Source organism: Triticum aestivum, chromosome 5B, assembly GCF_018294505.1.
Source record: "Triticum aestivum cultivar Chinese Spring chromosome 5B, IWGSC CS RefSeq v2.1, whole genome shotgun sequence".
Lineage (NCBI taxonomy): Eukaryota > Viridiplantae > Streptophyta > Magnoliopsida > Poales > Poaceae > Triticum > Triticum aestivum.
In genome coordinates, this window is record NC_057807.1 from 160409915 (window position 1) to 160436452 (window position 26538).

Here is a 26538-nt window from a genome sequence, read left to right on the forward strand (position 1 = left end):
CAAATTTGATAACTTTACTTGGAAGCAAGTTGATGAGATATGTAGCAGTTAAGAATGCTTCATCCCAAAATTTAAGCGGCATGGAAGCATTTGCTAACAAGGCAAGCCCCATATCAACTATGTGACGGTGCTTTCTTTCAGCGGATCCATTTTATTGGTGAGCATGAGGACAAGATACATGGTGTGATATGCCAAGCTTTTGAAAGAAAGAATTTAGTTTTTCATACTCACCACCCCAGTCACTTTGCATAGCAATGATTTTAGAGTTCAGTTTGCGTTCAACAAGATTTTGGAAATTGAGGAAAACTTGGAATACATCAGATCGCTTTTTCAACAGATAAATCCAAGTAAATTTACTATAGTCATCAATAAAACTTACATAATAGGAAAATCTACCAACTGAAATAGGAGCTGGCCCCCATACATCTAAAAGATAAGTTGTAAAGGGGCAGTAGACACACTAGTAGAAATTGGGTAAGGTAATTGATGACTTTTTGCTTGTTGACACGGATCACAAACTAACTCACTACTAGGCTCATAAGAGAGTTTATTTTTGCTAAGAACATATCTAACTATGACTGAAGATGGATGACCTAAACGACTATGCCACCTTGATGTAGATAGCTTGGTGACAATATTTGCTTGTTTATTGGACCATGAAGATGATGATGATGATGATGATATGAGTGGGTAGAGTCCTCCCACGCACCGTCCTCTAAGAATGACTCTCCTTGTTTTCAAGTCCTTAACCAAGAAAAAATAAGGATAGAACTCAATAAGAACATTGTTATCAAGAGTGAATCGATGAACGGAAACAAGATTTTTAGAGGATTGAGGAACATGCAAGACATTGGTCAAGTGTAAATTTTTCACGGGGGTTTTAACAATTGAACTGCCAATGTGTGTGATATCCATACCAGAACCGCTTGCCGTGCGAATTTGGTCGCCTCCATTGTACTTCTCCCGCATCGTCAACTTGTCAAGTTCACCTGTGATGTGGTTTGTTGCTGCACTGTCGGCGTACCAGTTGGTGTCCACGCCATAGGAGGCTGCATGCGCTTGCTTTTCTTCCTGGTCGTTTTCTTCATAACGCCACCAGCAAACTCGTGCACCTCCTGGATGGTGTCTGTAGCATATCTGACATTCTGGATAGTCATGCTGTTGCTCACGAGCCTGCTGTTGCTGTTGCTGTGGAGGACGGCCTCTGAATCCGCCGCCTCCATTGGAGGAAGACGACTGTCGGTCACCGCGATCACCACGATCACCACGGCCACGGCCTCTTCCTCCACGCCCGCGAGATCTGCCACGGGATTGGCCACGGCCTCTGTAGACCGCATTAGCGGATGAATAGAACCCGCCTGAAGATGAGTCGCCTAGCATCTCCATCCTTTGATCAAAGGCAGCAATCTGGGCAAAAAGATCGTCGGCTGTGATGATGTTTTTGACAGCGCCGATCGCCGCCACCACGGGGTCGTAGTCGCGGTCCAGTCCGGCCAGAATATAGTCCACCATCTCCGGATCAGATACGGGACGACCTGCAGCAGCTAGTTCATCCCCAAGACTTTTCATCATCGCCATATACGCCGAGCTTGACATCGAGCCCTTCTTGGTATTGGTGATGGCGATTCTCAGATTAGTAATCCGAGACTGAGATTGTGAGGCGAAGAGATTTGTCACCGTCGTCCAGAGCTCAAAGGTGGAATCTTTCCCAACAACTTGTGCAAGAATTTCTGGAGACATGGAATTGAGAAGGTATGATAGAACCTGCTGATCTTTGGCGATCCAGGGTCCGTATAGGGGATTCGGCTCTAGGGCCGTGGTCTTGTCTGCCTTCGTGATCTCCACCATCTTGGGTGGAGCGGCATCGGTGTTGTCCAGGAGCCCCGTCACCTGCGCGCCTCGCAGGGCTGGGAGAACCTGCGTCTTCCAGAGGATGAAATTACCTCTTGCGAGCTTCTCAGACGGCGGCGATCCAAGGTTGAGGGAGACGCCGGCGGAGGAAGCCATGGAGACGATGATGTGTGGTTTCTAGGATTTTGGATTGTGGCTAGATGTATGAGAAGAGGTGGCTCTGATTACCATGAAAGATATGAAGCGTTCCTACTCCATCGAGGGAGCCGCGTGGTAGTTTATATTGATGCGTGACCGAAGCCTGGCTTGACGTACAAGGTTATGACAGAAAGAGTTTGGGTAGAATACAAGAGAAGGAAGGAAGTTGAGATTACAACTCTATATTCTAACAGTTATTAGTTTAGCCAGACTCCCAGTGAAGCCCTTGAAGTGCTTCTCAGTCCAATTGGCATAGGGAGGACATGAAGGCCGATTTCTTGTATCTGAATGTTGAAACACCTAGGGGTGCGCACGCCCATGTCCGATCTATTTAGGATGACCTTTGGAAGCACTCAAGCCAGAATGCATGGGTGCTATCACTGGCGGGTGAATTCTATCAACCAGAAAGTTAGTCCTAACATGGTGAATAAACCCAGGTGGCCCGACCTATTTCAGTGCTCCTTCATCCTAGGCCCGATGTATTTGAACACAAACTGAACCACAATCCGATCATGACGCAAACACAAACTAGGATTACCAAATGCAATCACGAATGAAATCCAAGGCTAGTTGTAGAAACTCACCGCCGTTGTACATTCGCTGCTTTTGTCATCTGTGTCGTACTTCTCGAATGCTTCAGGTTCCATAGCATCAGGCACATGAACAAGCCATAATCTTTATTCCCCTTCCTCCGTAGCCATATGTACCAAACACAATCCAGTCATTGCACGAGGAGAAATGAAATGCAAACTACCTAGGTTCAAGAGGATAGATAAATGCAAACTACTTACAGCAGATGGATCGTTGCTAATTCCATGACCGTCAATGGGATGGCATACTCGTGGCTTGGAGGAGGCTTCGAGCGCCTCTGCTGCAGATCCATGATGCTTCTGCTCATGGATTTTATACACTGACCAGATGCGGTTCACTGAGCGTTCCTACGTAGGCCCTCTGATAGAAACACCAGATCTATTGGAGTTAGACATCTCCTGGCTGGAAAGGAGAGGGTGGCCAGGGGGCTGAAGAAATGAACAGAGCATGGCGAGCGGTTGCCAGAGTTGAAGACGCTAATAAGAAAGTAGTTCAGCCGATGGCTCTTGGGGAATGGTTTACAGATGGTGGGTTAATGTTTATTGCGGCCGCATGTTTCCCCATGTCTATTTACTCGTATCAAACCTCCCCGGTCAACAAATCAGAACATTCGGCGGCTTCAGCGGTACTTCGATTATCAACATCTTGCAATGCAGTACGGTTATTCCCCGATGCCACTAACTCGTAACCAGTGCATCCTGCTGCAACACAGACCTAACCAGTGCATCCACTAATATGAATACACCTTCATATCGTTACTGAATATTAGGGGGGATCCAGTGAGTAAGAGAAAAAAAGAGATACAACCTTCGAACGATACAACAAGGTACATTAACCTGATTTGTTTCAGGCTAACACACACGACTAAACTAGATTGGTAAAGATACAGATATTTGATTTTATCATTTTCTTTCCTACTGAGGAGCAACTCCAGGTTGGCCTAGCGCGCGACCTGCAGGTTCTTGAGCTTCAACACCAGCAAGGTGTTCCCTTGCACGGTGAACGCAGTCCATGGTGACCCGCATAACATCGGCATTCGCACTGGTCTCGGCCTCCAGGCTTGCAAGAGTCTTCATGAAGTTCAAGTACTCACGCGCAACCTGCAGGCATTCACATTGACCGCCTGCAATGCACACAACCGACTTTCCTGTTCGAAGAAGTGGGACCAGCTAATGTTTTCGACAAGGCGCTCCTCCTCGGCTGCCGCGCGTCCATCCAGCATGCGGGCGAGATCGTCGCGAGGTTCCTTGCACAGCCAGATGTACATCAGCAGGAAGAACCTTTCCTCGCCGGTAGTCATCTCCTGGGGAAGCTGAGGAAATGCGTCGGCAGCAACATTCCCCTGATGTCTGGCCGGGTCCTCAATGACGCTCTCCATGCTGGAAGCTGGTGATGGCATTGCAACAGTATAGTGGCACACTAACTGAAGTGTTGATCCCCATACAACCTCTCCCCTTGTGTTCTTATAAGGTACAAGGACACGTGTGGGGAGCTGCCGCTTGTGTGAAAACAAAGAGGTTACACACAAATGTGTGAAAACATAGAGGTTTCAGTATAAAGCAGTGAAAAAAGCAGACCTTTCAGGTTTTTGTTATTTCATATACGCGCCAAATCATAGGGTGTATTTTCGTCGGGTGCCATCATCATGTGCAAATGCCATCATGTATGTCAGACTGTCCTGATGCGCCTGATGCGTTGGCATTTCAAGTACACACTAACATGCCAACTCGCCTGACGTTCTGGCGCATCTTTGTTCCATCACATCAGTACCGCAAGGCCAACTTACACACGTCTAGCAGCTGGGCATTACGAGTGTTTATAATGCTACACGTTATGGCATATCTCACATACATATTATATTTAGCCGGCCCACTGCTGCAAGACCTCACTACACATCAGTTCCTCCCCAAATATCTAGATCCCCAAATCTCAAACCCCTAGCTTGGCAGTGCTCCCTTCTCTTGTGATGTCCACCGCGAGTTATTCTGTATCCGGCATTCGTTGCCATACCCCAGTATACCAACTTCCACTTATGTTCTGCCCCATTGTCGTGAGCAAGTTGTGGTTCTCGTCTCCGCAAGTATCCTCATGATGGTTAGGTGTTCTACAAGTGCAAATCGGACAGAGTAAGATCTTCTCCTTGATCCCATTTACCTTTTGGTTACCCATCCTATCGAGGCATCACTAATTTACTTCATGGTTGCATGTTTCCCCAATTATAGCTTGCGCATAAATTCTAGCATTGGGAGCTACAGTATGTGGAGTATCTGATTCAGTAACGGTACCTTGTTGGTGCACTACAGTATGCTAGAGCTACAAGGGAAGAGCTTGAGCATGAGAAAGCAGTGAAACTAGCCATTGTTGCATCCAGTATCGGCAGCAATGCCGCTGACGATCGCAGACTGTTGACGATGATGAATGCTTTGATACTGATAGCAAGAGAGATATTGTTCCTCATGAAGTTAGGCCTTGGTCTGGGTTTACTGGTATGCTTTCTGATGCTCTTTGTAATGTTGATGAAATGATATGAGCAGTCACATTAGTCTTTCTTGATGTATCTTTGTTTCTATGAGTTGGTATGGGTTTGTTGCTATGCTTTATGATGCTCTTTGTAATGCGTATGACCAGTAACATTAGTACTTCTGTTTGTATCTTTGTTTCTATCAGTTCTGTATCAAACTATCGCAAGCTAAAGAGGGGTATTGCTAATCTCGTTCTTAAAGATAATCTAAAAAAACATGCGTCCTACGAATTAACATAGCAAGCTAATACACATCATGTTAACTGGAATCCACTTAGAATTGGACAGCTATAAGGAATCAAGCATAATACAAAGTTTGGTGGCACAGGTCGCAACCCCCAAGCCTGTCACGTAAGCTTTAAATTATACAGGCTCTGCGCAATCTCTTCCCGCATCTCATCGGCATAACGCCTCTCTTTATGAAACTCTGCGTAGTCCTCCATTAGCTTTGTGATGAGTTCATTATTCTTCTCGAGCATCTGCGGGAGATTTTCTATCTGCCCCGTCTGCTTGGTTACGTCCCGCAAGCTAAATGCTCACAATTCCACCAGTTGATTCTCAAGCTTCTTGTTGCCTGCCAACACTACATTGAAAAGATTCTCCATGGAATCCATCCTGGCTGAAAGCACGCCCTTCGAAATATAGAAGTCAAACGATTACAAGATTAAGGCTTGTCTTTCAATGAATGTCAACTTGACGAATGCACCAACAATAAAGACAAGGCTTCTTAGACCGAGTAGGGGTTGTCCGGAAATACAAACACAATTTACAAGCACGCACCTCCGAGCTTGAACCCTCGGGGATTTCCCTGCACATAGGCAGCGGCATGTTGAGCTTGCAAGTCCACTAGCTTGTGTTGGGTTGGAGTTGGTGGGGGTGTGGTAGGAAGCAGGGGTGGGGTGTGGGGGGGGGGGGGGGGGGGGGGAAGCGGGGGAGATGGTGAGAGTAATATTGGATATCCATCACATCGGGCGTCGCGTTAGATATTGTATTGCAACACTCACATGCCAAGTGCATTGTCATTGCAACAAGGCCGGGCGGGTTGATAATGATTGTAGACACGCTAGGTGCATTGTCATTGTAATGAGGCCGGACAGGCTGATATAGAATGTAGACATGCCAGGTGCATTGTCGTTGCAACGTTGCCGGACGAGCTGATAATGAATGTAGACACGCCAGGTGCATTATCGTCCCAACGATGCCGGATGGGCTGATGATGAATGTAGACACGCCAGGTGCATTGCCGTTCAAACCACGCTGATTTTTTTTCAAGAGCGTACACGCAAGTGTATTGTCGCTGCAAACAAACCTATAGGTTGCTAGAGGAACACATACACGCCAGTCTCTCAAGTCGACAAATGCACTGACAATAAGTCGGTTTAGGGTTTATTACGAGGCATACACAGCCATCATATTCTAGAACCATGATAGCATCAGTACATACCTTGAAGCCACAAACTCGTTCACAGAAACAACATTTGATCCGAGTAGAAGACCAACAAACTATGTAATGAAGAGGTGACATATAGCGGTAATGATGAAGCATCATTGCACAAACTAGTAACATAAACATCACCGGAGAGTACGAAAGGTAATGACCCGATTATTAGTTATTACAACTTTGTGATTCATTGCTTTCATGGAAGTGATGCTAGACTACATGCTTCTCTCATCTTGATAACATCATTCATAATCGCATTGATATCCTCCTCCATGGAGTACATCTTAGCCTGAAATACACATCGATCATTCCTTAGTCTCTGATTCTCCTCACTTAGCATTATTACCACCCGATGAGTCAACACCATGGACCAACCCATCTCTTCTATTGCATGCATGTGTTTAGCAATGTCCTGCAAGTACAAAGCACGCAGCTGCACTAAGACCTCGTTGAGCTATTTATTGTCTGCCAAGGCCACTTTGACCTGGTTCTCAAGGTAATTTAGTCAAACTTGCGTGGTTTCCATCAACGAATAAGACATAAGAAGGTTGTTATTGACAGACTTCATCTACTGTTGACCCCCAGCAATACATGGGTCATAAGGAATACGGGCCATGTTGGGTACCATATTTTTTTTTTTTGAAAAGGGGGGAAAACCCCGGCCTCTGCATCAGTACGATGCATACGGCCCTCTTATTAACAAAATAAAGTAGTGCCAACATGGTTCCAAAGGTCTTCAAAAGCCAAAAACAGCAGAAAAAGCTCACACAGAGCCAAAACAGGCTAGAAACATCAACTAGCCAAATCAAGATGCCACAACCGGCTGGGTAAACTAGATAGGAATACTAAATGCACATGACCGCCATCCAAACCGGTTGAAGATATCCCGAGCTACCATCTCCCAGCGGACAGACCCAGTAACCAAATGCTCCCTGGCCTCCGTTTGGGTGAGTAGCGACCACGAACGGATCAGTGCCGTAGTCCGGAATAAAACCTGCAAAAAATGTATACATGATATTCTGTTAAAGACCAAATCGTTTCTGCAATTCCAGATAGTCCACAGCAAAGCACAAACCCCAACCCGAATATGTCTCGCTAAGTTAGGCTCAATCCCATTAAGCCATGTCCCAAATAACGCATTAACAGAATTCGGGGGTTTGATATTGAAAGCAATGTGGACCGTCTGCCAAAGTACCTTAGCCAGCGGGCAATCAAAAAAAGGTGTTTAATAGTCTCATCCCGATCGCAGAAACTACACCTAGTAGGTCCTGTCCAATTACGCTTCATCAAGTTATCCTTAGTTAAAATTACTTGTTTATGAACAAACCACATAAACACTTTTATTTTCAAAGGAACTTTGACATCCCAAACATGTTTGGACGTAGGAATGGAGTTCGAATTAATAACATCAATATACATTGATTTAACCGTGAATGCTCCAGACTTAGTCAACTTCCAGCGTAATTCATCGGGTTGTTGAGAAAGCTGGACGTCCATCAGTCTCCTAACTAGACGGAGCCATTCTTCCCAACGATTGCCCGCTAGCACTCGTCTGAACTGAATATTAAGGGGGGTAGATTGTAAGACCGAAGCAACGAACACCTCACGTCGTTGAACAATGCGGTACAAAGAGGGATATTGGATGGCCAAGGGTGTGTCACCGAGCCAAGTATCTTCCCAGAAACGTGTACTCGTGCCGTTTCCAACAACAAACTTTGTCCTATTAAACAATGCCTGCTTGACCTTCATGAGACCCTTCCAGAAGGGCGAGTCGGTCGGCCTTACAGAGACCTGTGCCAAAGTTTTTGACTGGAGGTACTTGCCGCGAAGGATCTGTGCCCACATAGCATCATTCTCCGACGAAAGCTTCCACAGCCACTTGCTAAGAAGGCATTTATTCTTAATTTCGAGATTCTCAATACCTAGACCCCCTTGGTCTTTCGGTCTACAGATGATATCCCACTTAGCAAGCCTATATTTTCTTTTAAGCTCATCACCCTGCCAAAAGAACCGCGATCTATAGAAGTCCAGTCTCTTCCTAACACCAACTGGTACCTCAAAGAAAGAAAGAAGAAACATCGGCATACTCGTGAGCACCGAATTAATTAGGATTAATCGGCCTCCATATGACATGAGCTTGCCCTTCCAGCAACTCATTTTCTTCTCAAATCGGTCCTCGATGCACTTCCATTCTCTGTTTGTTAGCCTACGATGGTGGATAGGAATCCCCAAGTATGAGAATGGTAGCTCTCCCAACTCACATCCAAACAATTGCCTATAAGCATCCTGTTCATCTTTGGCCCTACCAAAACAGAACAGCTCGCTCTTATGAAAGTTTATCTTTAACCCGGTCAATTGTTCAAATAGGCATAACACCAGCTTCATATTTCTTGCCTTAGCCAAGTCATGCTCCATAAAGATGATTGTATCATCAGCGTACTGTAGGATAGAGACACCTCCATCAATAAGATGAGGCACCAATCCACCTACTTGACCATTTTCCTTAGCCCTTCCTATCAAAACTGCCAACATATCCACCACAATGTTAAACAAGATAGGGGACATCGGGTCTCCTTGTCTTAGGCCTTTATGTGTCTGGAAGTAGTGACCTATGTCATCATTAACTCTAATTCCCACACTACCTTTTTGCGTAAATGATTGAACCTGTCTGCGCCAGGCTTCATCAAAACCTTTCATACGCAAAGACTGTTGGAGAAATGGCCACTTGACCTTATCATACGCTTTCTCGAAATCCACTTTAAAAATCACTCCATCTAATTTTTTGGAGTGGATTTCATGGAGCGTTTCATGCAGGACTACCACCCCTTCAAGGATATTTCTGTCTGGCATGAACGCGGTTTGGGACTGTTGCACCACAGAATGTGCAATCTGTGTGAGCCTGTTAGTCCCGACCTTGGTGAAAATTTTGAAACTAACATTAAGGAGACAGATCGGCCTGAATTGCTCAATTCTGACCGCATCCGTCTTCTTAGGAAGTAGTGTGATAGTCCCAAAATTCAAGTGGAATAATTGAAGCTGTCCAGAGAATAGATCATGAAACATAGGTAGTAAATCCCCCTTAATAATGTGCCAGCACTTCTTATAGAACTCAACCGGGAAACCATCCGGTCCGGGAGCCTTATTATTTTTCATCTGTGCAATAGCATCAAAAACCTCCTTCTCCGAGAACGGGGCAACCAGAAGCTCATTATCAGCAGCCGATAGCTGAGGTACATCCTCAGTTCTGGACTCATCGAGGGACACCGTATTATCCTCCGGTGGTCCAAATAACTGCTTATAATAGTCGGTAATGTAAGTTTTTAGGTTATCCTGACCTAAAATAGTACCCTCGTCCTGCTCAAGCTGAAAGATTCGCTTCTTTCTGTGTTTGCCATTAGCTATTAGATGGAAGAACTGAGTATTCGCGTCCCCCTGGACCACTTTGCTTACTTTAGCACGTAAAGCCCACTTCAGTTCTTCTTCGCGGAGTAGTTCTTTTAACCTCTTCTCCGCCTCATTTTTAACCTGAAGCTCTGCTGGTGACAAAATATTGGATTCGGCCTTTATGTCCAGGTCGTGTATAAGAGAAAGGAGTCTATCCTTTTCAATCTTATACACACCGCTAAGGTGCTTAGCCCAACCCCGTAAGAAGCTTCTCAAGTTCCTAATCTTATTCTGCCACCGCTCAATAGGAGTTTTGCCTCGAACATCTTTAACCCATTCCCTGGCTATCAAATCTAAGAAACCCTCACGTTCAAACCATGACGTCTCAAAGGAGAAGGTGTTCTTGTTACCCACATGGTTCGGCTCCCCTGAGTCCACGAACAATGGGGTATGATCAGATATTCCCCTCGAAAGAGCTTGCACCGTAACCAGCGGGAATTTTTGTTCCCACTCCACGCTTGCAAGAACTCGATCAAGTTTTTCGTAGGTTGGGTTTGGCAGATTGTTAGCCCATGTAAACTTTCGACCCGAGAGCTCTATCTCTCTCAGATCCAAGCTTTCAATAATGGTGTTGAACATGAAGGACCATCTGCCGTCAAAGTTATCATTGTTCTTCTCCTCTCTCCTCCTGATGATATTGAAATCACCTCCAACTAAAATCGGCAACTGCTCTGACCCACAAATTCGAACAAGGTCTGCTAGAAACTCCGCTTTAAGCCCGGGCTGCGCGGCACCATATACCGCCACCAAAGCCCAGTTAAAGCCATCCGTCCTAGACCTAACTCGAAACTTTACCGCAAAGTCGCCCATCACTACACTACGGACTTCAAGCGAATCGCATCTCACACCTAGTAAGATACCACCCGATCTTCCTCGCGGAGGGAGGCAATGCCAATCGAAATCAATACCACCAACCAGCGAAGAGAGAAACTGTGGTGCAAAGTTATCTCTACCCGTTTCTGATAGAGCAACAAACTCTAGCTTCTGCTCTAAAGCTGTCTCAGCCAGAAATCTTCTTTTAGCCAAGTCCTTTAGACCTCTGCTATTCCAGAAAATTCCTCTCATAGTTCATCATGGAATTTTTTGGTGGTTCGAATCCTAGCACTCCTACGAACTGCGGAATCGGGATAGATCTTCCGTTTCCACTTACGCTTAGGTTTACTAATCTCAGTCACCCGGTCCTCATGACCGGGTTCACAAATATTGCTAGCATCATTCTCTAGGGATACATCCTCTTCCTCAGCGTCATGGTTGGTGGGTGCTAGATCCGCACACAGGCTATCAAGCACTCCAACCCCTAACGCATTTATCTCATCATCATTCATTGGTTTAACTGCTGCAAGATTACGAATAGTCTCTAAAGCACGTTCCGCCTCCAAGTCTAAAATATCATTCACCGAATTGGTAATTTCACTATCCGTAGCACCTAGTGAAACTCCTAATTGGTTTGCATTATTTATAATGTCCTCATTAGAAAAATGCAATAGGGAATTAGACAAGTTGACGGACATACCAGAAGAAAAAGCAGCCTCCTGAAGCTTGGCCGCCCTCATAGCGCACCGCTGCTGCATATCGTCCACCTGAGGGACGTCGAGGATGCGAGCACTCATCCGTCTCCCCTCGGAGATAGGGTCCGGGATCCCACCAAACGCGATCACCTCCTCCCTAGTATAACCTGGCACCGAAACCCTGAAAGGTGGTGCCGAAGTTACTAGCGAAGGCGTCTGCGGGCTCCCGATCCCCTTGGACGAGTGCCCCACACCAGGCAGTGGGGAAGAGTGTAGAACGGGGGCCTCCTGCCCGCGGCCTCCTCCCGCCACAGCCGCCAACTCAGACGGGGAAGCCATCTGCGAGGTGGTCCTCCTGACCATCGGTGTAGAGGGAGGAGACAGGGCCTCCTGCCCTGGCGTCCCCCCAAGCGCAGCATCTGCCACAGTGGTTGTCACCACCATTGCAGCAGGAGTCGAGGCCGCCTGCCTCGGGCTCCCTCTCGCAGCAGGAGCCGACCCCCTCGGGGCCGACGGCACCAACGACACCGGCATCGGTATGGGGACGGGGGAAGAGAGGACTCCATATCCCGAACCCCCTCCCCCACACCCCATCGCGCCCGCGATCTCCGACACCGAAATCGCGCCCGCGGGGGTCGGCAGCCCAAGAGAACCATCAACCGGCCTCCTCTCTGAATCGCCGCCCAAAGAACTCGCCTGACGATCAACAGACAAACCAGGCTCCCTCTCGACCTCCAACGAAGGAAGCGTGTGCTCAAGATAATCACCAGACTCCACCCTGTCACTCCAAAGTCTGGGAGGTGCCGAGGCTGGCTCGAAAGACCCAAAACGCAGAGTAGTCATGGGTACCGCCGGTGAGACTGTGGGCTCCGCCTCAGATCCATTCCCAGCCGACTGAGTGTGAGAACCGTTAGATCCCTCTCGCATGGGCTCATCTGACGGTGCCCCCTTAGCCCCCGCATTACCATCCCGGTCGTGCATGTCAACATCATTACCATTAACTGCATCATCAAATAAGTCGGTGTCCTCAAACTCAATATCTAACGGGAACACCTCTCCCTTATAAGTCCAGTTGACCTTATCAGGCACAAACTCAATATCGAGAACGCTTACTAGAATCCGGGCTATCCCATTGGCACGTGTGAAAGCCATGTCCACTTTTTCTGTCTTTCCAACCATGATGCCCAAACTGGCCACCACGCGAGCATCCTGCAGAGGCTTAGACGGAGCCCCCAAAAACCGCAACCAGACCTGTGTAAGCGGCTTTCCCCTAGGCTCAACCTGTTTCCACTCGTTAAACTCCAAGATACACTTAGTACCGGGAACTTTACACAAGCCAAAACTCAACAATCTCTGCAAGTCATCCACAGACGGGAAATCAACCTTAAAAACTCTGTCCTCGATGAGCACCAAATCCCAAACAAAATCACCGGGAGCTAGCTCCTGCAGCCTCCTCACAATCTGTGCCTCAGTCACCTCGCCCTGGGTCGCTCTCACAATTCCAGTAGTCAAACTCGAATTATCCTCCGGGACCTCTCTCGCCTCCGGGGACTCAAAAAACATAAGCTCAGCACAGTAGACTCCATATATATTCAGAGTCGGAGGTAGGTCACGCAATAACGGGCACTCTCCCGAATCATGTGCAAGCTTGCCACATGACTCGCACAGCTGGGCCACACACTCAGCAATGAAGTGGCCCTTCTCACCACAACGATAGCAAATCATCCTCTCCTTCTTCCGAGCATATTTGGACGCCCTCTCTGCATCAGACCTATCGGTAGCCTCATCCACCGTCCCAGCCCCAGTAACCTCAACATTTGCCAACTCATTGACCACCTCCATCGCCTGTGAAGGAAGCTCTAAGGAAGTATGCTGAGCCTCCTCCGAAGCATCTGTAGGACCAGCAACCCTAGGCGTTGGTGGGCGGCGAAATCTCCCACGGCCCCCACCCCGACCACCACGATGGCCACGAAAGCCTCCTCTCTGACGGTGATCCGGGCCGGAGGCCCCCTCAACAAAACCGCCTGCCGGGCCAAGAAACGGTCTCTTAGCCGACCCGTCGCTCTGCCAAGCGTAACCACGCCCTCCTCCCGTAGAAGAGGAGCCTCGGTGCTGTCCTTCACCGTATGCATCATACCCATCATCCCCCCACTGGCCTCGGGACGGAACATTAGGCTCTTTGTTGTACGTCTGAGGCTGACTGGACCGGTTCTGCACCGGCCTAGCAACGTAATGAGGCGGCGGTTTGCCTGTGGTTGCCGTCACGCCTCCAACAGGCCGAAGTCCGGCGCCGCGGCCAGCCGGCACGTCTTCAGAAGTTCCCGGCGCGGGAGGTCGATGTCCCCCTCGGCCCGCAGCCTGTGGAGCAAGTGGCGGCGCACCTGGCGCTGGTGGTCTCACCACACCCCGCCCAGCAGCATGGGCAGCGTGCACCGTGCCCGGCGCCGGCGGCCTCATGCCTCCCCTCCCATGGGCCGGCTGCAAAAGAGGCTCTCCCGGAGACGGCGCACCCACGGGGGACACACCTCGGCCCGAGGCACCAGCCGCAACGGATCCTCCCGCCGGCGGCCTTTGGCCAATCTGCGCCTGGACTCCCCGTCCGGCGCTCACCGCCGGTGGCGGAGCCGCCCCACCTCGACCTGCAGCGCCGGAAGAGGGTCGCTTAGCTGGCGGTGGAGCTTCCCCGCGGCCTGCCATGGCCGGCAGCGGACGGATACGCCGTGCACGTCGATCCCCACAGGAAGGGAATCCTTTCGTCCCGGCCTTGCGAACCCTAGACGGCGGCGCACGAGCTATGGTAAGACAGCTATCCTCGTACGTGCATGCGATCTCGTCGGGCTGAGAGGGCACGACGCAGCTCTCCTGGGCCACATACCCAGTCGAGTCTGATCGAACCAGGCCGTCATCAACACCCCCATGATGGGCCTCATGCCCATGCACAGTCCGACATCCGGCCCACTCCTGAACGGCCCGTTCGTGACCGAGAAGGAAATTCAAACGCATGCAAATGCCATTTGCCTCGTCGCCCGCAGAGCCTGTGGAGACCGCGTTAGCCTGGGCCTCATACCCGGCTAACTCTGGCCCACACGGAGATGCCACCCGATGAGCCTCATACCCATCGTCCTGATCTCGCGGCCCAGCCAAGCCCATCAACGAATTCAAACGCAGCCGCCTGGCTACCCCGATCGGGATCTCACCGGACTGCTGCACCACCGTCGGCACCGGCCGCCGGCCCTTCTTCCGGCGACTGGGCACAACTTTCCAATCCGAACCGAGAAAATCACCGAACGTAAGGGCCGGAAGACGTACCTTTGGAAGAGGGCCACGCCATGGCCGGATCGCCGTTGCCGCCGTCCTCCGGTGCACGACTTGCCGAACGATCTCGATTCTCTCCGTCTTCTCTAGTCCAGTCCTCGCCGGATCGTCCTGCGGGATCGCAACATCTACCAAAAGCGCAACCTCATCCTCAGAATATCCAATATTGAAAGCCTCGCAAATGTGATCTGAAGGCGTAGGTGACGCCGTCTCCGGCGAACCGGCGTCAAGATTCCGGCCGTCGTCTTCGTCCTCCTCCTCGTCACTCTCCACTAGCGCCCAGAACCTTCCTCCGACTCGCCGGTCGCCGCCGGCGCCGTGGTCGCGAGACCCGTCCCTAGTCGCCCCGCCCATCTAACGGACCTGTACACTAGTTGGGTAGGTCACGTTGTGGGTACCATATGAGACAGAGCAAACGGATCTTGCTCTTCTTTCATGAGTCCACCGTTGGAAACTCGGTTCTGGGCCATAATCTACCAAGCATGATACCAACCCCACAGAGTTCTTAAGTCTTAGATCTTTAAAAAATAACAAAACATAATGCCCCTGCTATTGAGATAGAAGGCAGATACCTGGAGTGTTGTCTCGCCAGAGATCTCCCCCTGCAGTGACGGTGCTATTAGCCTAGAGCAACACGACGGCCTAATCCGAGAAGGTTGGGCAGAGGGGGTGGGGGTGTGGGTGTGGGTTTTTGGTGAGGTGTGGTTGGTTTAGTTGGGGGAAAGGGGTGCTCGGAAGGTGTGGTCAGTTTAGTTTAGTTCAGAGTTATTTGTGACAAAATAAAGTTGTGTAGGCTAAAGAATGCACTGGGGTAAGTCGGGGAGGAAGTGGGTTTGCCAAGCATTGCCAACAGGTTCGACGAGGCTTCTGAGTTGGAATGCCTTTTGCATGTATTGGCAAGCATCGCCAACTGGTTCGACGCGGCTTCTGACGTGGAAGAACACCTTTTGCATGTATTGGCAAGGCCGCCTACAGGTTTGACGTGGCTTCTGAGTCAGAACACGGTGCGGTATAACAATGTAGCACAAACATTCGTACATATCGGAGGCACACCAAATTATGTCCAGCATACAATAGAGTAGCTTGAGACAATAAAACATTTATTCTTTCAATGCAAATTGGCTCGTTCTATATGGTCAGTCATCCAAATAGCTTCTGACTTGTATCCTCCCTGTAGTGTTGCTAATGTATTTGGCAACTGGTTACATGGGATTGATCACAGGTTTAGAACTCTTCTCAGGGTGGGAGCGCTTGCCATTATTTGGTCGCTTTGGCTATGTAGAAATGATAAGGTTTTTAACGATAAAAGTACTTCTCTGTTGCAGGTTATCTACAGATGTACCGGGACTCTTCGTTTATGGTCCTCTCTACAACGCGTGGAGAATCGAGGCCTGTTTACGGAGGTGTGTACACGATTGGAGGCTACGGCGAGGGATACTTTTACCCAACATGGGTGGCAGCATGATCTAAGGATTGGCCCCCCTCCATATTAGGCGTTATACGGACTCTACATGTTTCGTTGTAATTCGCCTTTCTATTTTTATTTTGTGTGAGAGGATTTTATTTGGCTGTGTGCATCTTAGTCATGCAGAGGCCGGGTGTAATGCTTAAATCTTTTAGGTAATAAAGCGTCCCTTTTCGAAAAAAATACAATAAAGTAGCTACTTAATTGCATGTAAACATTGCGGGTGACCATGGCATCAAAACAAAAGCGTGACAGAACGCCCGTAAGTGTGAATGCCTAACAATATTGGAAATCAACTAACAAAAATCTGACAGGGAAACTACAACTAGTTGCATAATCAAGCAGCGGCTGAGATACTTTAGAAACAACAGATCTTGGCCGCTACATTGAAGTTGTTGCTTTAGGCTAGCTTCTCAGTCCGGTGCTTCTCCTGTTGGGAGTCTACTTATCTACGAAGCCGGTCAGTCTGATGCACAAAATAATCCCACTCATCCTCCACTGACCTGAGGGTGGACTGCAGGTGATCCGACCACGGCGCATCAATCCAAGCCACAGACTCGCATCTATGTTCCTCCTGCGAGTCTACAATCTTGTTTCAAAGGAGTCTACCTGCTGAACTACTTCAGTTATAAAACATGCACCTGAAGGTGACCACGCACTAGAAACCTTCGGGTTGTATTTGCTCCTTCCCAAGCAACCAGACGCCGTGGTGGCAAACCTCAACGGCATTTGTACTCGGTGTCAAAGTCGATGCTGCAGAACAAGGGGTCCGGCATATCGAGCGATGCTATCTCTTCTTCGTCAGCCACCTCATACACTGGACACGCCACCACGATCTCGCTGCCGTAGTAGATTGATTCATCGTCGATCATGCTCCACCCCTCTTCATTTGAATCTACCTCCTCCGACGACATGATAGTTGGGAGCACTGGGGCAGGCACAAAGTAAAAACTTAGTATCCGCGAAAGACTGCCCTATGAGTGCCTATAGTTAGCTATATGAGCAGGACCCTCGCTTTGTGCGGGATAATCAATCGCTTTCACGCCTTTCATTTCCAAATCCGCCCGACGAGGTGGCGCCTTGTTACTGAAGCAACACACGTGAAAGGTCAGATAACAGGCACTGCAGATACACCTTCCAACAAGGCATGAAATCCAAATCAAATGTTGGCTTGGTCATCGGGCCAGCGCACAAACCTCTGCTCACACACATATGGGAGACAGACCTACGAGAGACTTGGACATGCGTTCCTCAACATTGAGCAACCGCCTCAGGGGCCAAGAGTACCCATGCAAATGAGCAGCACCACGCCGCCTACCGAGTTAGCCTCTAATCTTTTCTCCTTGAACCGATACTCGATGTACTGGTTGAACAACCGAATGATAGCTCTGCACTCCTCTCCTTTCCGCGGCTTTCTATGTAGGCTCGATTTCAGTATATGGGAGGTTAGGATCCCTCAACATGGTGATGTGACGACCACACTAGACATTGACAAGATTAGATGTGACCTACCACACCCTTTAGGGCATCAAGGAGAGGGTTGGGTACCAACTTTCATATGCATTATTCTACGCGGACCAAGAAGAAGGGGTGAAGTCCATCGTGACTGTTGATTGCGAGCTTAGGCTACAAAAAATGATGACAAGGTTCGCCGTTGCTGGAGTGCTAACTTTTGAGGTTAGAGAGCGGGCAAGGATGGCCCGACCTTCACCTCTGGGACTGCACGGTTACAACCCACGGCAGCCCCGTCGTGGTGCGTCCACCCCGTCTGTCAGGCCTGTGCTTATGAGGTCTCATTCGGCTGCACAGCCGGTGTACCGTGCGTTGCCGGTGTTAAGGGCCCGTGGTCGCACATGGGGCCATGGTCGCACACGAGGCCATGGTCGCACATGGGGCCGTGGTCGAGGACTCGAGGTAATGTTGTTATGGGTTCGCATTGCCGCACAAAACATCTGTGCCACGATGCTAGACCATTTCACTACCAGTGGCAATCATAGCTGATCCGGGTTCGCATCATCGTATTCACTAGTTTTGTAGTTTACTAGTTCGGCCAGTGGCATTCCTTAGTTTCAAGGGTTAATTATCCTTTTGCCCCTCAGTGGTGTCCATGTGCTCAGTTTTGCCCTCAGATGCAAATTGTCCTCAGTTTTGCCCCTAGTCCGTGCACAGCAACTACGACGAGGCCAAACGGCCATATTTGAGTCCATTCCGTCCGCCGGCGTTAGTAGTTGTGGGTCCGGAGCTTACACCTGGGACCGCGTGGACGTGGGTCCGGAGCTGACATGTAGGCCCCTGCAACTAAATCCCCAAATCATTCTAGCTCACACCCATCCGCCCGGCCGGCTGTCGTGCGCCGCCGCCGCCGCCACCTGCGCCGCGGCCAGCACCTGCCCCGCCACCAGCTGCACGCCCTGCTCTGCCGCTACCTCCCTGCGCCTACGCTCCACGGCTCATTGTGACGCCCACCACCTTCCTGCGACGCCACGGGTGGGGCGCCCGCCACCTGCTCGACCCGCGGCGCGGCCTCCTTCCGTGCGCCCGGCCGGAGCGCTCAAAGGTGGGGGGCTGCTGGAGCTATTTGAACTAGGAGGAAGAACCCTAGGGCGAAATGGAGAGCAGCGGCGACCCCGGAGTATTTGGCGAGGCAGGCATCGGGCCGGAGATCCGCCGCGTCCACGACTGGGTTCCCGAGGGGTAAGTCTCGCCTCTTGTTTAGATTGAGCTTAGTTGTGCATTTGAACACTCGATTCGAGTAGGTTTGCCCAATTAGTGTGCTGATTGCGTCTCTGTTTTTCGCCGGTTAGGATGGAGTTGCGGTTTGCTTTCATGGTGCACATTAGAAGGGACCGGTACATGTTCGATGCAAAGGATAAGAAGAAATACCAAGGAGGTTTTGATTATCGGTTGCCAATGGCTAGTAATTGGAGTTTCAGACAATTTGGGGAGGTAATTTGTAGCCAATATCCTTGGGGTTTGCTTGATGAAGTGGTTTACAAATACTATGATGGGGGAAAGAATTGGGTGACAGTTAGTAATGATGAAGAGCTAGCTACCATGTTTGTTAGGCATAAAGAGAAAGATAATTTCCATGTGAGGCTGCAAGTTGATGTGCTTGAGCAGGCATTTGGACCTAGGATGGCGGGTGCAACATCTCGGGGAGAATCAAGTCGTCGTAATGGCATCTCTAGCCAGAACAGTTCAGTTGGTGCACGGCGACGTGATGGCTCGACAAGTGTGGGCAACAGCAGTAGGGTCCCCCTTGAAGTGGAGCCTGATGGCTACAATTCTGGGGTTGATGAAGAGAAGTTATATTCTGATGTTATTCAGAATTTACGACGGGCACCTAGGGCTGAAAACCAAGATGAGGCTCACAATGCAGTCCGTGTGGATGATGACGCGATGGGTGAGGACGAAGACCTTGCAGCTGTTCAATGGGACCCTTTGAACCCTCAAATGGAAGAAGGTACAGTTTTTGCATCCATGAATGAGTGTAGAAATGCACTTGTGACATACTGCATCAAGGTAGAACGTACTTTCAAAGTTGACAAGAGCGATCAAGTACGTTACAGAGTGCACTGTCCGACTGAGGGTTGTCCATGGAGGCTGCTTGCAGCTAAAATGCGGAATAGCACTAATGTTCAGGTCAAAGTGAATCCTTTTAAGCACACATGTCAGGAATCAACCCTTAGGAAGGATACAATCAGTAGAGCCAAGTCAAGATGGGTGGCAGAAGAAGTAAAAAAGTGGGTGAAAGAAAACCAGCAAGTGGGTCCAAAGGAATTGCAGAAGAACATCAAAGATAAGTTCAAGATAGATTTACCATACATGAGGTTGTTCAATGGTAAACAACATGCTATGGATTCTATTTATGGTAACTGGCAGGAAAGTTTTCAATTGTTGTATTCATTCAAAGGTGAAGTGGAGAGGACAAGCCCAGGTAGTATTGTAGATATTGATCACCACACCGTGGAGTACACATTCAGGGGAGTGACAAAGACCAAGGAATGTTTTAGAAGGGTTTTTGTCTGCTTTGAGGCTTGTCGCCGGGGTTTTTTGGCAGGCTGCAGGCCTTATTTGGCTATTGATGCCACTTTTCTCACAGGAAGGTTTAAAGGACAGTTAGTAGCAGCTTGTGCAGTTGATGCACATAGTTTTGTATTTCCAGTTGCCTATGGTGTGCTAGAGACAGAGTCTGAGGAGAGCTGGACTTGGTTTTTGCATAATCTCCGCCGGGCTATTGCACATCCCAATGGGTTGGTCATTCATACAGATGCCTGCAAAGGTTTAGAAGTGGCCGTGGACAATGTGTTCCCTGGAGTAGAGCATAGGGAATGCATGCGTCACCTTGCTGCAAATTTCATGAAGAAATTCAAAGGAAAGGTGTATACCGACAATTTATGGCCAGCATCTTTGACATGCAGTGTGAAGAAGCACAACTACCACTTGAGGCAGTTATACATGAATCCCAAAGTGAAAGAATACTTGGAAACACACCACTCCAAGTTATGGGCTAGAAGCCAATTCAGTGAAGTGAGCAAAGTTGACTATGTGCACAATAATCTAGCAGAGTCTTTCAACTCAACGATCCGGAAACTAAAGGGTCATTATGTGGTGGATTTGCTTGACAGAATAAGGATAGAATACATGCAGAAATTTCATTATCGTGCAGGAATAGCCGAGGCAAAATTCATGGGCCACATTATCATCCCTGCCGTGATGAATGAACTGAAGCAGAAGACAACAGGCTTGGAAATGAACATGACGCTTTGCTCGGGTACCACAGCAGAGATATCATATTTGGATAAAGAGAAGAGGGAATGGAGATATCCAGTGGATTTAGAAGCTAGAACTTGCAGTTGTAGGCAATGGCAGATAACTGGGTTGCCATGCATTCATGCCTTGTTTTTCATCACTTCTCTCCCAGGTCCAGCAGGGAACATACAGCAGTATGTGCATGATTACTACTCTGTTGCAAGGTTCAAAGCCACATATGCTTATGCCTTGCCTGCTATGGAGGGAAAACAACAATGGGACATGGTGGACCCTGGATTCAAGCTTTGCGCTCCAGTTCTGAAGAGAGCAGCAGGTAGACCAAGGAAGAGTCGAATAAGACCTCGCAGCGAAGGAGCTGGACTTGGAGCGAGGAAGCGTAAGTGCACAAGATGTGGTGGGTCTGGTCATTTCGGTAAGTATTGTGATAACACAGTAGATCCAGCATTCGGAGAGAGTTTCGATGAAGGCTTCGATGAAAATGTTGGTCAGCAGCCGGTTGCCTCAACAGATGATGAAAATGTTGGTCAACAGCCGGTTGCCTCAACAGATGATGAAAATGATGGTCAACAGCCGGATGATTTTGACGATGATCCAAAATATCCTCCAAATAATGATTCAAGTGAGGCTCCAAATGGTAATCCAAGTGAGGCTCTAAATGGTGATCATGGTGATCCAAGTGAGGCTCCAAATGATGATCCAAGTAAGGCTCCAAATGGTGACCAACCTTCTGTTGTTGTGAGTTCTGCTAGGTATGTAAATCTTGCAAGGGTCAAATACTACTGTACATCTATCACTTGACACGATCTCATTACCGTTTATGTTTGGACCCTTTATGTTTTGCACAGCTCTATGGTAGGTTTGAAGAAGACGCGCAAGGTACCGACAACCAAGAGAAGAAGAGAAGAAACAATGAGCACAAGGTGCACGAGGAGCAAAGTGATGACAAGAAGCTCAAGGAACAGACAGAAGCCCCAACGCTATCTATGAACAATTATGAAACATTATGAATAAGGAATGATGTTGTATTATGAAACATTTATCACTTGACATGTTGTATTTCTGTTGGATGATGTTGGACCTATGTTAGAAGTATGTTTGACATGATGTTTAAATATCTGTTGGATGATGTTTGAATGAGCACATGGTTTTTCCTTTTTTTGATTTTTTTGAATTTTATTTTGCTCATTTAAATTCTGGTCAAACCTAACTTTGACCAAGATTTAAGCAAGTCTAAAACATCAAAATGAAAAACTAAGCCTGGATACTTCTTAGTCAATCCAAAATGAAGTTGTGGTGAGGTTTTTGAAATTTTCATGAAAAATGTGCTAAAAAGAGGGGTCCAAAGGTAGGGTAAACGGCCTCATTTCTAAGCAAGGTTTTTTTCGACCTTATCTAAATCAGTCAAATAACTTTCCTACACATATATTCTATATGTACAGACTATGTGCGCTGGTTTTTCCATTTTTTGATTTTTTTTAAATTTGTTTTGCTCATTTGAATTCTGGTCAAACTTAACTTTGACCAAGATTTAAACAAGTGTAAAACATCAAAATGAAAAACTAAGCCTGGATCCTTCTTAGTCACTCCAAAATGAAGCTGTGGTGAGTTTTTTGAAATTTTCATGTTCATTTCCCCAAAACACTTCTCTTCACTTCATACAAGAGAGTTTGAGATACTCGAGATATCATACAATACACATGAACTTATCATTTAAATGTATGTAAAGCTTGTTTATCAACTTAAATCGTTAGTATATGACATAAGAAGACTATGTGCGCAGGTTTTTCATTTTTCTGATTTTTATTTAATTTATTATGCTCATTTGAAATCTGGTCAAACATAGCTTTGACTGCTCCAAACCCCTCCCAAACCCCGCTAACCCTAGCGCTGAATAAGGACCGTTCATCTAACCCTAGCGGTGATCAAGGGCCGTCGATCTAACCCTTCTAGAAGGAATTTGCGGGGAGGAGGGGGGCGATCCGCGAGATGCAATCTGATTGGCTGGGAGATTGTTTTTTTAACAAATATCGGGCGCGCTGGATGGACCGTTGGGCCGTCTCGTTGTCTGGGCCTGAGACTGCAGTAAATAGCCCGTCTCAGCCTTTCCAGGCCTTGCATGCATGGAGGCGGCTACGTGGGTTTGCGCATGCGCGGGAGGCGGCGACGTGCATGCATGCGAGTGAGGCGAGCGAGGCGCGCTAGGCGAGCTAGGCTAGCGAGGCGAGCTAGGTGGTTCAGGGCAGTGGTTCAGGGCAGCGGTTCACATGCACTGCCCGGTCAAAGATGCATCGTTTTCGTGCAAAAATTTAAGTGTGCAAAACGTAACGGATACACACACGCGTCCGGATTCACACACGCACCGTTCTCATCCTTTCTCTCTTCCTCTCCCACCCACAGGCCTATAAATGGGGTGCCTCTCTTCCTCTCCCACCCACAAGCCAGATCCGATCCTCTCCAACTTCAAACACCCAAGCGACCGAGCCATCCCCAAGCGAGACCAAGTGAAGAAGATGCAGTTCAACGGGCCGACCTTCAGCCGTCCGCCTGTGGTGCCGGAGCTGCGCTACCCACCGGGCGTGCTCGTGGAGAGGGAGCTCCGTGTGTGGGCTATTTCAAGGTGGAGGGGTTCCGTCGAACTCACCCGCGCTTTCCTCAGAGCCGGCTATGCCCACCTCCCACGGGGCTCGCCGAGGATGTTCACCCTCAACGAGGTTCGTGACCGCGGCGGCATCCTCCTACTGCTCACGGTCACCTTCACCAACCCATTTGACGCGCGCGAGCTCCTCGGCCAAGTCTTTTGGTGCGGCTGCGAGGCCATCTTCTTCACCATCTACAACATCTACACCAACTACGAGCGCATCTTCCCCGCTCCAGGCCAGATGCACTCCCTTCCCTACGACGAGGAGGAGGAGGTGTGAAGATGAAGACGGTGTTGAAGGGGCGCGCGCGGCCAAGGTGGAAGAAGGAGGTCAAGATGAAGATGTTCAAGCCCGGAGTCAAGCTCGTCATGTTTGGTTTTTTATTTTGTTGCTTTTCTATGTCGTGTCGTGTCGTGTCATGTTTCATCATGTGTCCGTGAACTGTCCGTGAACTTATCTAAGTTATTGTAATGGTACGGTGTGTTCCATCTTATTATGTGTGTTAAAAAATGTCCGTGCCCAAACTTATCATTTCTTCCCTAAACAAGTCATGAAGTTCGAGAACTTGTGGTTTTCGGAGGGGGTGAGAAGCCCTCTGTTTCATTCAAACAAAAAGTCATGAACTAACATGCAAATTTATTCCCTTTAAATCCTAAACCAAGTGCCACTCTAACCCTAAACCAAGTGCCACTCTGACCAAAATCATGTGGTAGTGCAACATACATTTTCAACCTTCCAACCCTCCAAAATTTAAGTGCAAAACAAAGGAAAACCACTCTCACGCGTGTGCAACATTCACGGTCTCACTATTTTAAAAAAAAATTTCACAGTCTCACTATGTATACCTTCTTTCCCTACCCATGTCAAAGTCTTGCCATCTATCCTAGCGGTTACCAGCGTAGCCCTAAACACCACAAACCCACGCGTTCCTGGGTTCGAGTCCCCAGGCGCACCAATTTTTTGTGCATTTTCCACCCTTCATTTTTTAGACATATTATGTTTTTCTCAATGTAATGCCCTTAAAAAATGTTCATTTATTTTGGCACCTGGCGTAAACCTCTACCAGAGCTGAGGCACATTTTTCATGACATTTTGGTCTTTCATTTAAATCACGGTGTATTTGAATTGGATTAATTAACAGCTCCAAAAAATTTCTAACATTAATTGTTTGGCTCCGGAATAATTCAATTAGCTTCCACAAAAAGTTTCAGCATTATGATTTACTGCCTAAATTAAATCAGAATAGAAAACAGAAAAATACGCAAGAAAACCCCTGAATGGGCCTAATTGGATGCAGTTGGCCCATTAGTCTAGCCTGCACTTGGCTCTACGCTCTGAATTTGGCCCAAGAGCAACCTTTTTTTGGACAGAAAGGCAGAGCAGAGAGCTGCATTTCATTGATCAAAAGTTTCTGAATTCCTAATTTCTTCTCTTTTTTCCAACATATTTAAATGTTGGTCACTTCTTCTCTTTTTGTTTCAACATTTAAACAACTTTAACCAACATTTAAACTAGGTGAATTTCTCAAACAATTTCAAGATTACAAATTCCTTCATAATTCATGCCTTTCCATACATTTTCAACATTACAACCAGTGCGATTACCATACCTACAAATGCCCAAAAGTATTTGCAAATGGGTATTGGTAGTGCTTGATCTTCAAGCTTCCTAACCTTCTTCTTCAACATCCTAAGCTCAATAGCTAGCTCTCTGTCAGTGCGTGCTTCGCCATCCATCTCTTCTTCCGGAGCTCGTGGTGTGGCCACTGCCGTTCGTGGCAACATGCGCAACCATTCTTCATGCTCTTCTTGCAGTTCATTCATCAGAGTCTTGGCCAGAGCATCGACCAAAGAAAGAAGCATGTCACCTGCATGAACACTAAACAGATCAACCCATTGCTCAAACATCCCGACGACGAAAATGGTGCAATTGCCCCGATTCTTACCCCATTCTCGCTGCACACGTAGAACGGACGATTCTGGTTCCTCGGTGTCTGAGAAACCCTTCGATCAACGCCCGCCCGGCACCGCGGACAGACGAAGACAGGCATGTCCACACGCGCCCGGCTCTGCATCCGCGAGGTGGCGCGGGAGCTTGAGGAAGACATGGAGCTCGGAGCCGAAGGGGATCTCAACGCCGCCGCGCCCTCCACTGCCAGCTTCCCACCGCCGCGCCCTCCACAGCTAGCTTCCCGCCGCCGTGCTCTCTCTCTCGCCGTGGTCACCGCCGTGCTCTCTGTCGCCGTGGTCACCACCGCTGTCGCCCGCTTATATAGCACACCCGCCAACGGCTCTCTGCTCAACGGCTCTTTGCTGGGTCCCACAAGCCACGCGTGCAACGGTCTGAATAAAATTGGCCGTTTCTGCCGCCTGGTCCCACCTGTAAGGGCCGAGTCAAAAGGTTGACCTGACGGAGACGGCAGAGTTCACGGAACGAGTCGGTGCGCACGGACTAGGGGCAAAACTGAGCATAATTCGCATCTGAGGGCAAAACTGAGCACATGGACACCACTGAGGGCAAAAGGATAATTAACCCTAGTTTCAATCTTTTGGTTGTATCTCGTCAGTTGTAATCCCCTCCCGGTGTGACGCCATGGATAATGTATGGCGTACAGTATTATCGTATTTTGTGTCCTGCACTGCCCGGCTGTACTTTCATGTTATTAAATTGCATGACCTATTTCATTCCATTTTCATGTTATTTGATAGGCAGCATAAGCACAAGGTAATTCAACATTGGCCATATCTTGTCATGTCACGCCTATGCATATGGCGCTTCCTATCAAGTCAGAG

The 26538-nt window shown here is 48.4% G+C and overlaps 2 long non-coding RNA genes across 2 annotated transcripts; one reads left to right on the top strand and one right to left on the bottom strand.

The window, feature by feature from the left end:
• Positions 1 to 4458: 4458 nt before the first annotated feature.
• LOC123115878 (uncharacterized) lies at positions 4459 to 5301 on the top strand. Its single transcript, XR_006456791.1, has 2 exons — positions 4459 to 4766; positions 4863 to 5301. It is a non-coding gene; the product is annotated as an uncharacterized lncRNA (long non-coding RNA).
• A 114-nt stretch (positions 5302 to 5415) lies between these two features.
• On the bottom strand, positions 5416 to 6073 carry LOC123115879 (uncharacterized). The gene is made up of 2 exons (XR_006456792.1): positions 5942 to 6073; positions 5416 to 5793 (listed from the first exon to the last, which is right to left on the bottom strand). It is a non-coding gene; the product is annotated as an uncharacterized lncRNA (long non-coding RNA).
• Positions 6074 to 26538: the final 20465 nt, after the last annotated feature.